Genomic DNA, 11,376 nt, shown 5'->3' with positions numbered 1-11,376 from the left:
ACAGTCGTGGCCAAAAGTTTTGAGAATTACATAAATATTGGAAATTGGAAAAGTTGCTGCTTAAGTTTTTATAATAGCAATTTGCATATACAGAATGTTATGAAGAGTGATCAGATGAATTGTATAGTCCTTCTTTGCCATGAAAATTAACTTAATCCCAAAAAAACCTTTCCACTGCATTTCATTGCTGTCATTAAAGGACCTGCTGAGATCATTTCAGTAATCGTCTTGTTAGCTCGGGTGAGAATGTTGACGAGCACAAGGCTGGAAATCATTATGTCAGGCTGATTGGGTTAGAATGGCAGACTAGACATGTTAAAAGGAGGGTGATGCTTGAAATCATTGTTCTTCCATTGTTAACCATGTTGGCCTGCAAAGAAATGCGTGCAGCCATCATTGCGTTGCATAAAAATGGCTTCACAGGCAAGGATATTGTGGCTACTAAGATTGCACCTAAATCAACAATTTATAGGATCATCAAGAACTTCAAGGAAAGAGGTTCAATTCTTGTAAAGAAGGCTTCAGGGCGTCCAAGAAAGTCCAGCAAGCGCCAGGATCATCTCCTAAAGAGGATTCAGCTGCGGGATCGGAGTGCCACCAGTGCAGAGCTTGCTCAGAATGGCAGCAGGCAGGTGTGAGCGCATCTGCACGCACAGTGAGGCCAAGACTTTTGGAAGATGGCCTGGTGTCAAGAAGGGCAGCAAAGAAGCCACTTCTCTCCAAAAAAAACATCAGGGACAGATTGATCTTCAGCAGAAAATATAGTGAATGGACTAAAGCATCCTGACACCATTCATGTGTTGGGTTGCTTCTCATCCAAGGGAGTGGGCTCACTCACAATTCTGCCTAAAAACACAGCCATGAATAAAGAATGGTACCAAAACACCCTCCAACAGCAACTTCTTCCAACAATCCAACAACAGTTTGGTGAAGAACAATGCATTTTCCAGCACGATGGAGCACCGTGCCATAAGGCAAAAGTGATAACTAAGTGGCTCGGGGACCAGAATGTTGAAATTTTGGGTCCATGGCCTGGAAACTCCCCAGATCTTAATCCCATTGAGAACTTGTGGTCAATCCTCAAGAGGCGGGTGGACAAACAAAAACCCACTAATTCTGACAAACTCCAAGAAGTGATTATAAAAGAATGGGTTGCTATCAGTCAGGATTTGGCCCAGAAGTTGATTGAGAGCATGCCCAGTCGAATTGCAGAGGTCCTGAAAAAGAAGGGCCAACACTGCAAATACTGACTCTTTGCATAAATGTCATGTAATTGTCGATAAAAGCCTTTGAAACGTATGAAGTGCTTGTAATTATATTTCAGTACATCACAGAAACAACTGAAACAAATATCTAAAAGCAGTTTAGCAGCAAACTTTTTGCAAACTAATATTTATGTAATTCTCAAAGCTTTTGGCCACGACTGTATGCATTATGCAATAATTATTCACTAGATTGTGACAAGCCTGGTCTCCCCCATAAGCTTAATATAAACTCTTGTATTACTATGTATTTATATCTGAATGTAGGTTGAAACCTGAGGAAATTGCTCCTCTTTTCATTCCAATACAGTGTTAACCAAGAATCCTTCAAGAACGCAGTCGCAGTCACTGACTCAAAAGCTTCTACAGTCACTTCTGTTGAAGCTTTTGAGTCTGGAAATGCAGAGAAATAGGCCAGCATGCTCAAAGAATGACAGGCATGTCCTGCACTCTTTTCAGCCCAGCTGAGCTGTGTGCTTTTTTTTTTTTAATCACTTTACCATACTAAACCTACCTCAGTGTCAGTGACACACAATACACACCAACTGGATCACACACACACACACACACACACACACACACACACACACACACACACACAGATGATGTCAGCTCTTGGGGCAGAGCTCAAGCAGCATACATATACGTAGGCTAAGTGGTTAAACACCAGTTTGTTCTGTACTACTTTAATCCTTAAGCATTTGAATGTGATAGGGAAGCTAGATGGGGTTGAATGTGATAGGGAAGCTAGATAGAAGGTGTGTGTGTGTGTGTTTGTTTTTGTGTGTCTGACCCTCTGACTGCTATTGGATGAGCTCTGCGGGAGGGGGTGTGTTCAGGCTCACAGTATAGTGCTTGTTATGAGCGCCTTCTGCCATCCCCTTCCACAAACCTCAATAACAACAGTATTGCAGCCTCTGAGGCTGGGAGTGTGTGTGTGTGTGTGTGTGTGTAGGGGAGTAAGGAGTGCCTCTACCGCCGTTGCAGCTGGTTGCGACTTCCTCCCTGTGCTGGATTTCCTTGAAGGTCTGCCTCATCACCTCTGCAGTGCCTAGGAAAAAACAGGGCCCCCCCCAGAGACTGAGGTAAGTGATGTGAGATAATACATTCCATGTCTGTCAGCTCCGTTATTCAACTTTTCTCTGGTTTACCTTTGAAAAATGCAGCACACCTCTATAGATCCCACCCACCATCCCTTAAAACCAACCTTTACATTTATTGTTGAACATTTGAGGCAGTTCTTTTTATTATATGCTGTTCTTCTAGTAATAATTCAGTATTCTAGAACGGACTGCATCCTTCATCGCAGACCGTGGTTGTTTCTATAGTAGCTATGGTTGCCACAACAGCATTTCTGGCCATCATAGACTCGTAAATGCTGTCTAGGTGGGCAGCCCGTGCACAAATCATCTCATCGTGGGCTTGGCTATGCTGTTTCAGTTTACCTCCCCGCTGGGTTGTCGTTATGCCGAGCAGCGTGCGCGAGACACGCGAGCAGGGAGCGACGCGTTTAACCGTGCCGTAGTGCAGCACTGCGCCGCGCGCTCGATAGCTCAGGCTTGGTTATTTCGCGATGGTGACAGGCTCATTTGCAGCGACCCATAGATGGTGAGCTCAGCTGGTCGAGATCTCTCTGATATCACGCGATGCCCGAGGCGAGAACCTAGCTGCCATGAAGAAAGGTTCCTGTTTGATTCGCGTGCAGAGCGCGCTTTCTTGCTAGTTACAAGCGCAACAGAAATAGAAGGTTTTGGATGCAGATGCTATGGGGTTGGTCACTGTGCATATAATTGCACATAACAAGGTTATGCTTCTTTATTAAACAGTGTATTTTCTAAACAAAACAGATATGCATTGGAGAGTCCAAATATTATTATATTCACCTGACAAAAATATGATCTCATTACAGACAGTCAATTCCTTCTCACAGTGTGCAGATTATAGAGCATTTTTTGGGGAAGGGTGGTGTCAAATCCTCCTAATTAAGGCTTGTCCCCTTCAAAACAAATTGTTATATTTATTTCATATAAGAAAAAAAAAGCGATCTGCAGGTGCTTCTGAGCTGGTGTCATTTATATGAGAATGAGCTGTGCTTTAACAAAGTGTGTTTGCTTGTTATTATTCATAAAACAATGTATTTATAGAAATATTATCCTAAAAGAGACAAATACAATTAAACAATTATATATATATATATATATATATATATATATATATATATATATATATATATATGATTTAAAGTAAAATGAAATGTAAAAAGCAATGTTTAATATATTTTCAATATAACTGGGACATATAAAAGATAAAATAAATTGCCAGTGCATGTCACAAAAAGACTTATTGTAATTCGAAAATTATTTATGTAGCTGTGAACCTCCACAGATTGCATGCTGCCTTTCCAAAATTGCCTTTACATTTTCATAGCCCTTGACCTAAAAATTCTTCTAGATGAAATGATCAACCCCCTTGCAAGTTTTTGTATAATTGGCTCACTGCCTTTGCACATGTAATGCCTCTTTAGGAGCCTACAGGCTGTTTGATGTTCTCAGGAATGCAGAGGTACATTAAACATGTGACCTAAGGGCCACCCAGGAGCTCTGACTCCTTAAAGAGTGTGCAAGTTTACCATCACTCTGGTGAGCCTTACTTATTTGATTTTGCTAGTCAAGGTTTTTTTTGTTTGTTGTTGTTGTTTTTTAAATACAACTTGCCAGATGCCTCTACATGTAATTTATTGTGATAAAGGCAAAATTATTTATTCATTGGTTGCATTTAGTGTTTATATATTGTTTATTTATTTATTTGATTATGCTCATCCGTGGACTGTTAAAGTAACATCTAGTAAACCCAGGAGACATTTACTACAGAAATAAATGGTCATGTTTTTGCTCTTATGATCAGTCATGTGGGCTTCTTGCACCAGTGACTGTAATTCCATGACCTGGTAGAGCTCTTAGTGGAAACAGTGCCTAGAGAGATCTATAGGGGTACTTTATATCTGCCAGATATGTTTTAAGTCTCTTGACTATTGCTGTTAGACTAAAATGGTTGTATTGCATGTTTCTTAGGTTTTGGATGTCTGAAGTGGTGGGCATGTTATGGAGGTTATGGAATTTGGCATAGCGAGGTCTCTTGGGGGTTCACATGTGAGGCTCTGTGGGGGCGATTCCTTGTCCATTGTTTTCTGCTGAAGGTCATTTCTCACAGAACGGAGATGGAAACAATGGCTGATATAATTTGCAAGCTGCTCCTGCCCTTCAGATGTATCCCTCATATGTGTGTCAAAGAAAAAACATAGTATGCGATCAAGTGCACACAGAAGGATTTCTTTGAGAGGTACTCAAAGGAAAATCATCTGACAAAAGAATTCTAGTTGTATATTGGCTTTTCATGGTTTTCATGTTCTCATAAATAGAAACTTAGATATGTATCAGAACCACAAAGGTTGACTGGATTTTTGAATGTTATTGTGTCTTCATGTGAGGAAATCCCTGAGGGTCCACAGGATGTGACAGAGTAGACTGAGGCCGGCGACACACTGGATGCGTGGCGCAAGCGTCTCAGCTGCGTGGCTCCCATGTTAACAGGTTAGAGCTTGCAGACTGCCTGCGTGAGCCGCGCGGAAAACACGTGCATGCTAGAAATATAATAGGAAAATATGTTTATATGTCCTTTTGTACACAAATGCATATTAATTCATGACATTTTGATATTTGAAAGTCTATAGGTTGACATAAATTCAGATATAAATGTAATTTAAAAAATAAATAAATAATTATCGATTTTCAAATATTGCACCTGTCAAACATAGTCTATTTTGCCGTCAATACTGTTGACGGTGTCCTTTATCAGTAGGCGTAGGTGTAGGTGTGTAAAAAAAAGTTGATATTGTTGTCATGAAGACAAGAGCCTGGTCTGTCGGCGGCCTCCCTCTATGTCACCTACAGCAGCAGCAGCGCCAGCGCCGCGCCAGGCACGCTTCTGGTGTGTAAAGACACAGAAAACGCGAGGCTGCCGCCACGCTCCTCCTGACACGCAGCAGAGACGCCACGCAGCCAGTGTGTCACCGGATGACTTTCATGACATGACTTTCTCTTTTCACTGATATAAAATAACATTTTGGGTTCCCCAAAGAACATTTTTTCTTTAGTGTGAAGAATATTTCAATAGTCTAAAGAACTCTTTGTCCATTGAAAATGTTCCATGAATGATATAGGTTCTTTATGGAAGCAGATGCAAAAAAAAAAATGTTTTTAAGCACAGACCATTTCTATAACACTTTCTGTTTTGCTTTTGACAGCCCTTGTTCACTATACATTCATTGCATGGGCTAGAACAAGATGTTCAAATATTGAGATGCTTTTCAGTAAGATTCGTTCTGAATAAATGTATTCTAAATTTCATTATCAACCCATTATTAATTCATTTATTATTCACTTTATGACATGTCTATTCCAAACACATTTCAAATGTTTGAACTTTATATTTATCAAAAAATCCTGAAAAAAGCATCACATTTAAATTAAGCAGCACAACTGTTTTCAACTGAGATAATAACAAGAAATGTTACTTGAGCACCATATTAGCATATTTGAATGATTTCTGAAGGAAATGGCATGTGACATTGACGACTGGAGTAATGGCTGCAGGAAATTCAGCTTTGCCATCATAGTAATTACATTTCACTCTTACATTCTAAATTTTACAATATTAATGTTTTTACAATTTATTTAAATTTTTTTTTTTTATGAATAAATGTAGCCTCAAAAATCTTTCACTAACATAAAAATCATACAGACATCAACCTTTTAGTGCAGTAGTGTAAATTACTGAGATGGCCATTGTGATGAATTGGACAGTTGTGTACTGTATGTTAAGCTATGATATTTCATCATATTTTTTCCAACCATTTATCAGTGAAAGAAGCACAGGTTGGTTATGAGTTAGGAATGTAAATAAGTTTGCTCTATATCAGCAAATCAGTTCCACTGGCATGCATTTGTGTGCTGGCTTGTGCATGGGCATGCAAATGCTCAAAGACAAACCCTAGTTTTTAAGCGGGTTCTTGTGGTTGATCTTTTGAACAAATGTTCCATTCAATTTGATGGGATCGATCCAGGCAGATAATGTCTTCACTCTGTCTCCTGGACCAGTGAAAGCCACATGGGTATTCAAGTTTCATCCAAATTCCCATACCACCATTTTTTTATTTCAGTTTTTCAAATTTGACAGCACTGCGGCTATTTTTGCCTCATGGGATACCAGATTGCTTGCTGGTTGCACACTTCAGAATCTCAGCAGATGCATTGTGTCATCTGGGTATTGTTTTCCTTCTGTATGATAAATACTGATAATGAATACAGAATATTTAGACATCCTACTCATCTTTTTTGCCTACTAAGCAAATGCATGTTGTACTGTATTTTCCCCCAATCCTCTTTTCTTCAGGCTTACAAAACCCGCAGATGTATTTCATCCATAAAGAAGCTTGGAAAAGAGGTCTACGCAGCTTTCCAGACATGCTGTCAGTTGTTTGTGAGAACGGGCTTTAAGTTGTTTTTATCTAATATTTATATTTTATTTTATTTCAACTTTTTGTCTTTAGAGAAGCTGTAGATTTTGGCCTTAGAGAAACTTGGAAAAGATGTCTACACAAATGCTGAATGGAGGAGTTAAAACCTTCTGACCTCTTCTGGCAAAAAGTTCTTTTTCTCTCTGTTTTTTGCTTGAATGCGTTCCTGTTTTAAGTGATAAAAAGACACTTGCGCAACCTTCAAAACATTGTCTTCCTATATATTTCATTATTAATCCATGACAACAGTGACATTTATGTAGGTAGTCATAAACAATTACACCTGGACTAGAAAGATGCAATTAGTGCTGCATGAGTTGAGAACTCAAATCATTTTTTTTTACAATCACCGTCATTCAGGTTCACCTCTGCACAGCTTGGGCTGCATATAGATATGATCTGTCACATACTGTGAAATCTTCAGAGGACGGGGGTTTGTCTATCGCCTTTCTTGCACTCTTAGATGTGCAGTAATATAAGCAGCCTCCGGGAGAGAGCTGCAGCAGTCAGCAGAAGTGCAGAGAAACTGAGAAAGAATACATTGGAGAACATTGTTTCAAACGCTGAGATTTTAGTATGCACATTCTGATGTTGTGTGTCGAAACAGCCTTGTACTAGTTCTCTGTGGACTCCAATAATGTATCCAGACAGTTGGGGTGTGTAATAGTGTCAGAGATGTAGGTCATATGTAAATATGTTTTTAAGTAATCCTTTTTATTAATGCCCTGTCTGGCATCAAGCTTCTCTTTGTTATGAGAATATATAACGTAACCTGGTAAAATGCTAGTATCCTGGCTACAAAATGAGAGCTTTGTTACTGATGTTGTAAGCTTTCGTTTTGTCAGATGTTTAAAGCTTCTTGTCAGACAATTTGTCACTTGCCAACTTAGTAGATTTGTCAGTCATGAGGTGTTGAACATTAATATGAACGATGAGCATCTGTTGCTGTGTTGCTATGTTGTGTGTTACAGCTGTTTCTTATTTAGTTCGTCTTTGATGTCTACACCTGCTGCTTGAATTTATGATAGTGGAATGGGTTATTGACACAAAATACTGCTGTTGACAGCTAAGACTTTTCATTTAATATTCACAAGTCAGTATTTAAATCTTAAAGAACAAAAATCTGTTATGTTTCTGGCTTTTCATCAAATATTTAAAAGATATTAAAAGTTTTGTTCTTTGGAGGCACAGAGTAGTTTACTTTTTCAGTAGTTTTCCAGAACGTTCATGAAAACTATTAAACCATTTTTGGTTTAGATGTACAAAATGTGTGTAATATTAACAGAAAAAGTCTGTAAAAATCTTATAGTACAAACGTGTTAATTGTTTTTTATATGTATATAACAAAAGTCAGCTTACCATATGCGATTAAAACAGTAAATGTTTTAGTATTGCATTGCAATTTTACTGCAAAATACTGCTAGATTGATGTTTTTTGGTAGTAAAAACCATATAATAATGAGACAATTTAACATGAAAAACATGAAGAAGAAAAAGACATTCTCAGAATTCTCTGTGTGACACATTTTGGTTCAAATAGATTTTATTATATTATATGATTTCATATAAAAATTTATGTGTTTATAAATAAACAGGCACCAATATCGTAATACCGGAAACATTGTCACAGTATTTAAGTTTTTTTTTTTGTATTTTACGGTACATTTAATTGTATATTTATTTATTTTTTATTTTTAAACATTGATTTAGTTGATTCATTTAAGTCAAATTAGGACAAGTCCTAAAATGTTCATGTGAAATATCAATATAAAAATTAAGAATTTGAATGATTAATTGAAAACTAGATGGATTTATTATTTAATGTAATTAGGGTTTACTCCTGGCTGCACTGAAATGTAATATGAGGCTTAGTAACCATAAAATCTATTTATCTGCCTTTTACATGCATTGTATAACCCATGGTATAAATCTAAAAACTTGTTTGATGATATCTGATTCCCAACATATGCTTATGGCAAGATTTAAATATTGTTGAGAAAACTTGACATGATCTTTGAAGTTGGTCAAAATGTCTTAAAGCATTCTGTTCTTTTTCTCTCTAATTTACCATAGCAGACTCATCCTCAGCCTTTCCCCATTTTTAATTATTATCGCACCCTTGGGTAATGAATATTTCATACCTGAAGTAGGCCTATATATTTCATGCAAATGCAATCAAAGGAAGCAAAAGCATTTATTTGAATTCGAGAAACCCTTTTCTATGACTCAAAGACAATGGTGGCTGTTCTAGTGGGCCTTTTTAGTGTAATACCTAGCACAGAGAGCAGAAGCAAGATTTTCCCTTAGCGACTGATGTGCAGTGGAGGAGAAAAGAAATCACTAAGAGCCATTTTATTTTTCTATACTAGTCTTTTTTTTTCATTTTTTCTCACTATGTATCATTGGCCTTTCTACATGTCTGATGACATTATATACTGTACCTATTGCTGTTAAATGAGTGACATCACCCACTGAGCAATACTTGAGAAACCTCAGTGTTTCTACTGCTTGATATTTTGCATTGATAGTGCTGTGATGAAGAGACGTTAATTGCTCTACAAAGCAGAAAGCTTGACTGAGAGTGGTTTCATTCTGCTTGATTAATGCAGAGGAAAGCTGCACTGAAACTGATTAGACACTATTGGGACGGTCATACACATTTACAGCTGCGCAGATGCAACCAAAACTTCCACCGCTGATCGTGTTATTGTTCTCCTCACATCTATTAAAGGGATAGTTCACCCAAAAAAAGAAAAATATCACTCTACATATATATTACATAAATATTAATGAATGAGTAATTAATGACAGAGTTTTCATGTTTGGGTGAACTATCCCTTGAATCATTATCTTACAAAATCATTGTTTCATTTCCAGCTTGATTTTGCTATCTAAAACAGCATGAATGTTGCTCAAAAATCCATTCTGGATTTGAAAATTCCTCTTTAAGTTTCTTTGCTTATTTATTTAGAACATTGTGTTTTTGTGTTTTATATTTGGGTTATAAGTAATAGTTTTATGTTTTCAGTTTTCATTTAACAATACAATAGTGCTGTCAGTCTGTGTGGTGATTGACAAGGTGCAACAGATGGCTTTTTTGGATTACGTTTTGTCAGTAGAGCAAAAATATACAAAGTAACTGGCCATATCGAGTCTAAAATGTAAGTTTTAACCATGATAAATATTTCCGAGTGCCATTGGTTGAAGTAATAACAAGCGTCCAGTGTCCTCTGAAATCCAACAGGAAGAGCACCACATTTTTTTCTTGTTATTTCTGGTCAGAACTCTAGAAAGTAAGTAGGGAAGTCTACATTGCAAAATAAGTTTGGTCCTAAAGGAAGAAGATGTTTTTATGCTTCTTATTGCTTCAGCCACATCCTAAAATACAATACGTGCCCTTCTCACAATCTAACAGAAAAACCTGGTAGAAAAGGAATTCAAGCTATAATTTAGGACAACAAATAGTTTTTTAATTCAGAGCTTTGGTAACCACCACAGAGAAAGTATGTGGCCACCTGCTTTTGACTGCTTTTCTCTTGCCATTCCAACCATCCGTCTGCGTTATTTAGATAACAAATCTTTCCTGTATGAAATAAAGCCTTCATCCAACCTCTGCTATCTAGAACAGCAGCTTGAGATGGTTTGAGATTCAGAATGGATTTGACACAGAAGGAAAGAACAGTAAGAAAACAGATAGCGACACAAGTGGAGAACTGAAATTACTTCAGAGAGCAGCTCTGATAAGAATAAGATGGCATCACTGGATTTCAGAGCGAGTGAAAGACAGAGTGATGAAGTAAAGAAATAGATGCAACGTGCTGCATTGCCTCTAGCTCTGCTTTGGCCTTTTGAAAAGGTATTAAACTTTTCAATTTGAAAGATCCTCAGTGTGCCAGATGCTTCCTGTTGCAGATGACCGCTAACTGAACCCCTGACCACAAATAGCAGATGCTTTTATGCCTGTGTTTGAGAATAAATAGACAGAATAATTTTCCAACCACTTTTGTGTTCTATGTTAATGATAGAATTCATCTGTTTTGTTTATACAAGCGAGAATGAGAATAAGAAATGAAAGGAAGAAATTGTAAATAGTAAAATGGCAGCCATTCATTAAAAAAAGAAGCCAAATACCCATCTCCTCTTTGTTTGTGCATTAGTCAGAAAAACTGATCAATAATTATTAAATATTATTGCTGATTTAGTAAGCCATCTTGTTAATTTATTCATGTTAAGGTAAATTCAGTAGGCCTAACCTAAAATATACACTTCAGACCTCTGACCTCCTTATGACTCTTGAATTTCCCCTTAAGTTCAGAAAAAGGGCAGTGTTACAGTTTAGGAACATGATGATAGTTTCTATTTTAAGCAAGGTGTAATTGTGAAATTAGAAACAAGCAGCTTCCCATGGCTTGAACCCACTGGTTAAAACAGTGTCAACTAGAAAATAGCTGACAATGCCAGTGCATGAAACATTTATAGTTTACAGCATGTTAACATCTAGGCTTTTCTCTGTGGCTGAGAATAGCACCTCTCATTTTG

General features: G+C 37.4%; 1 protein-coding gene across 2 annotated transcripts in view; it reads left to right on the top strand.

The window, feature by feature from the left end:
- The first annotated feature begins 2,056 nt into the window (after positions 1-2,056).
- The window catches only part of kank4 (KN motif and ankyrin repeat domains 4), a 53,824-nt gene continuing 44,504 nt past the window's right edge, over positions 2,057-11,376 (top strand). For both annotated transcript variants that reach the window (XM_059570972.1, XM_059570973.1), the window contains exon 1: positions 2,057-2,347. The gene's annotated coding sequence lies outside the window, so the exon portion shown is untranslated. The remainder of the gene's footprint in view (positions 2,348-11,376) is intronic.

This window comes from Carassius carassius, chromosome 17 (assembly GCF_963082965.1).
Source record: "Carassius carassius chromosome 17, fCarCar2.1, whole genome shotgun sequence".
Classification (NCBI taxonomy): domain Eukaryota; kingdom Metazoa; phylum Chordata; class Actinopteri; order Cypriniformes; family Cyprinidae; genus Carassius; species Carassius carassius.
This window is presented reverse-complemented; position numbering and strand designations above follow the sequence as displayed.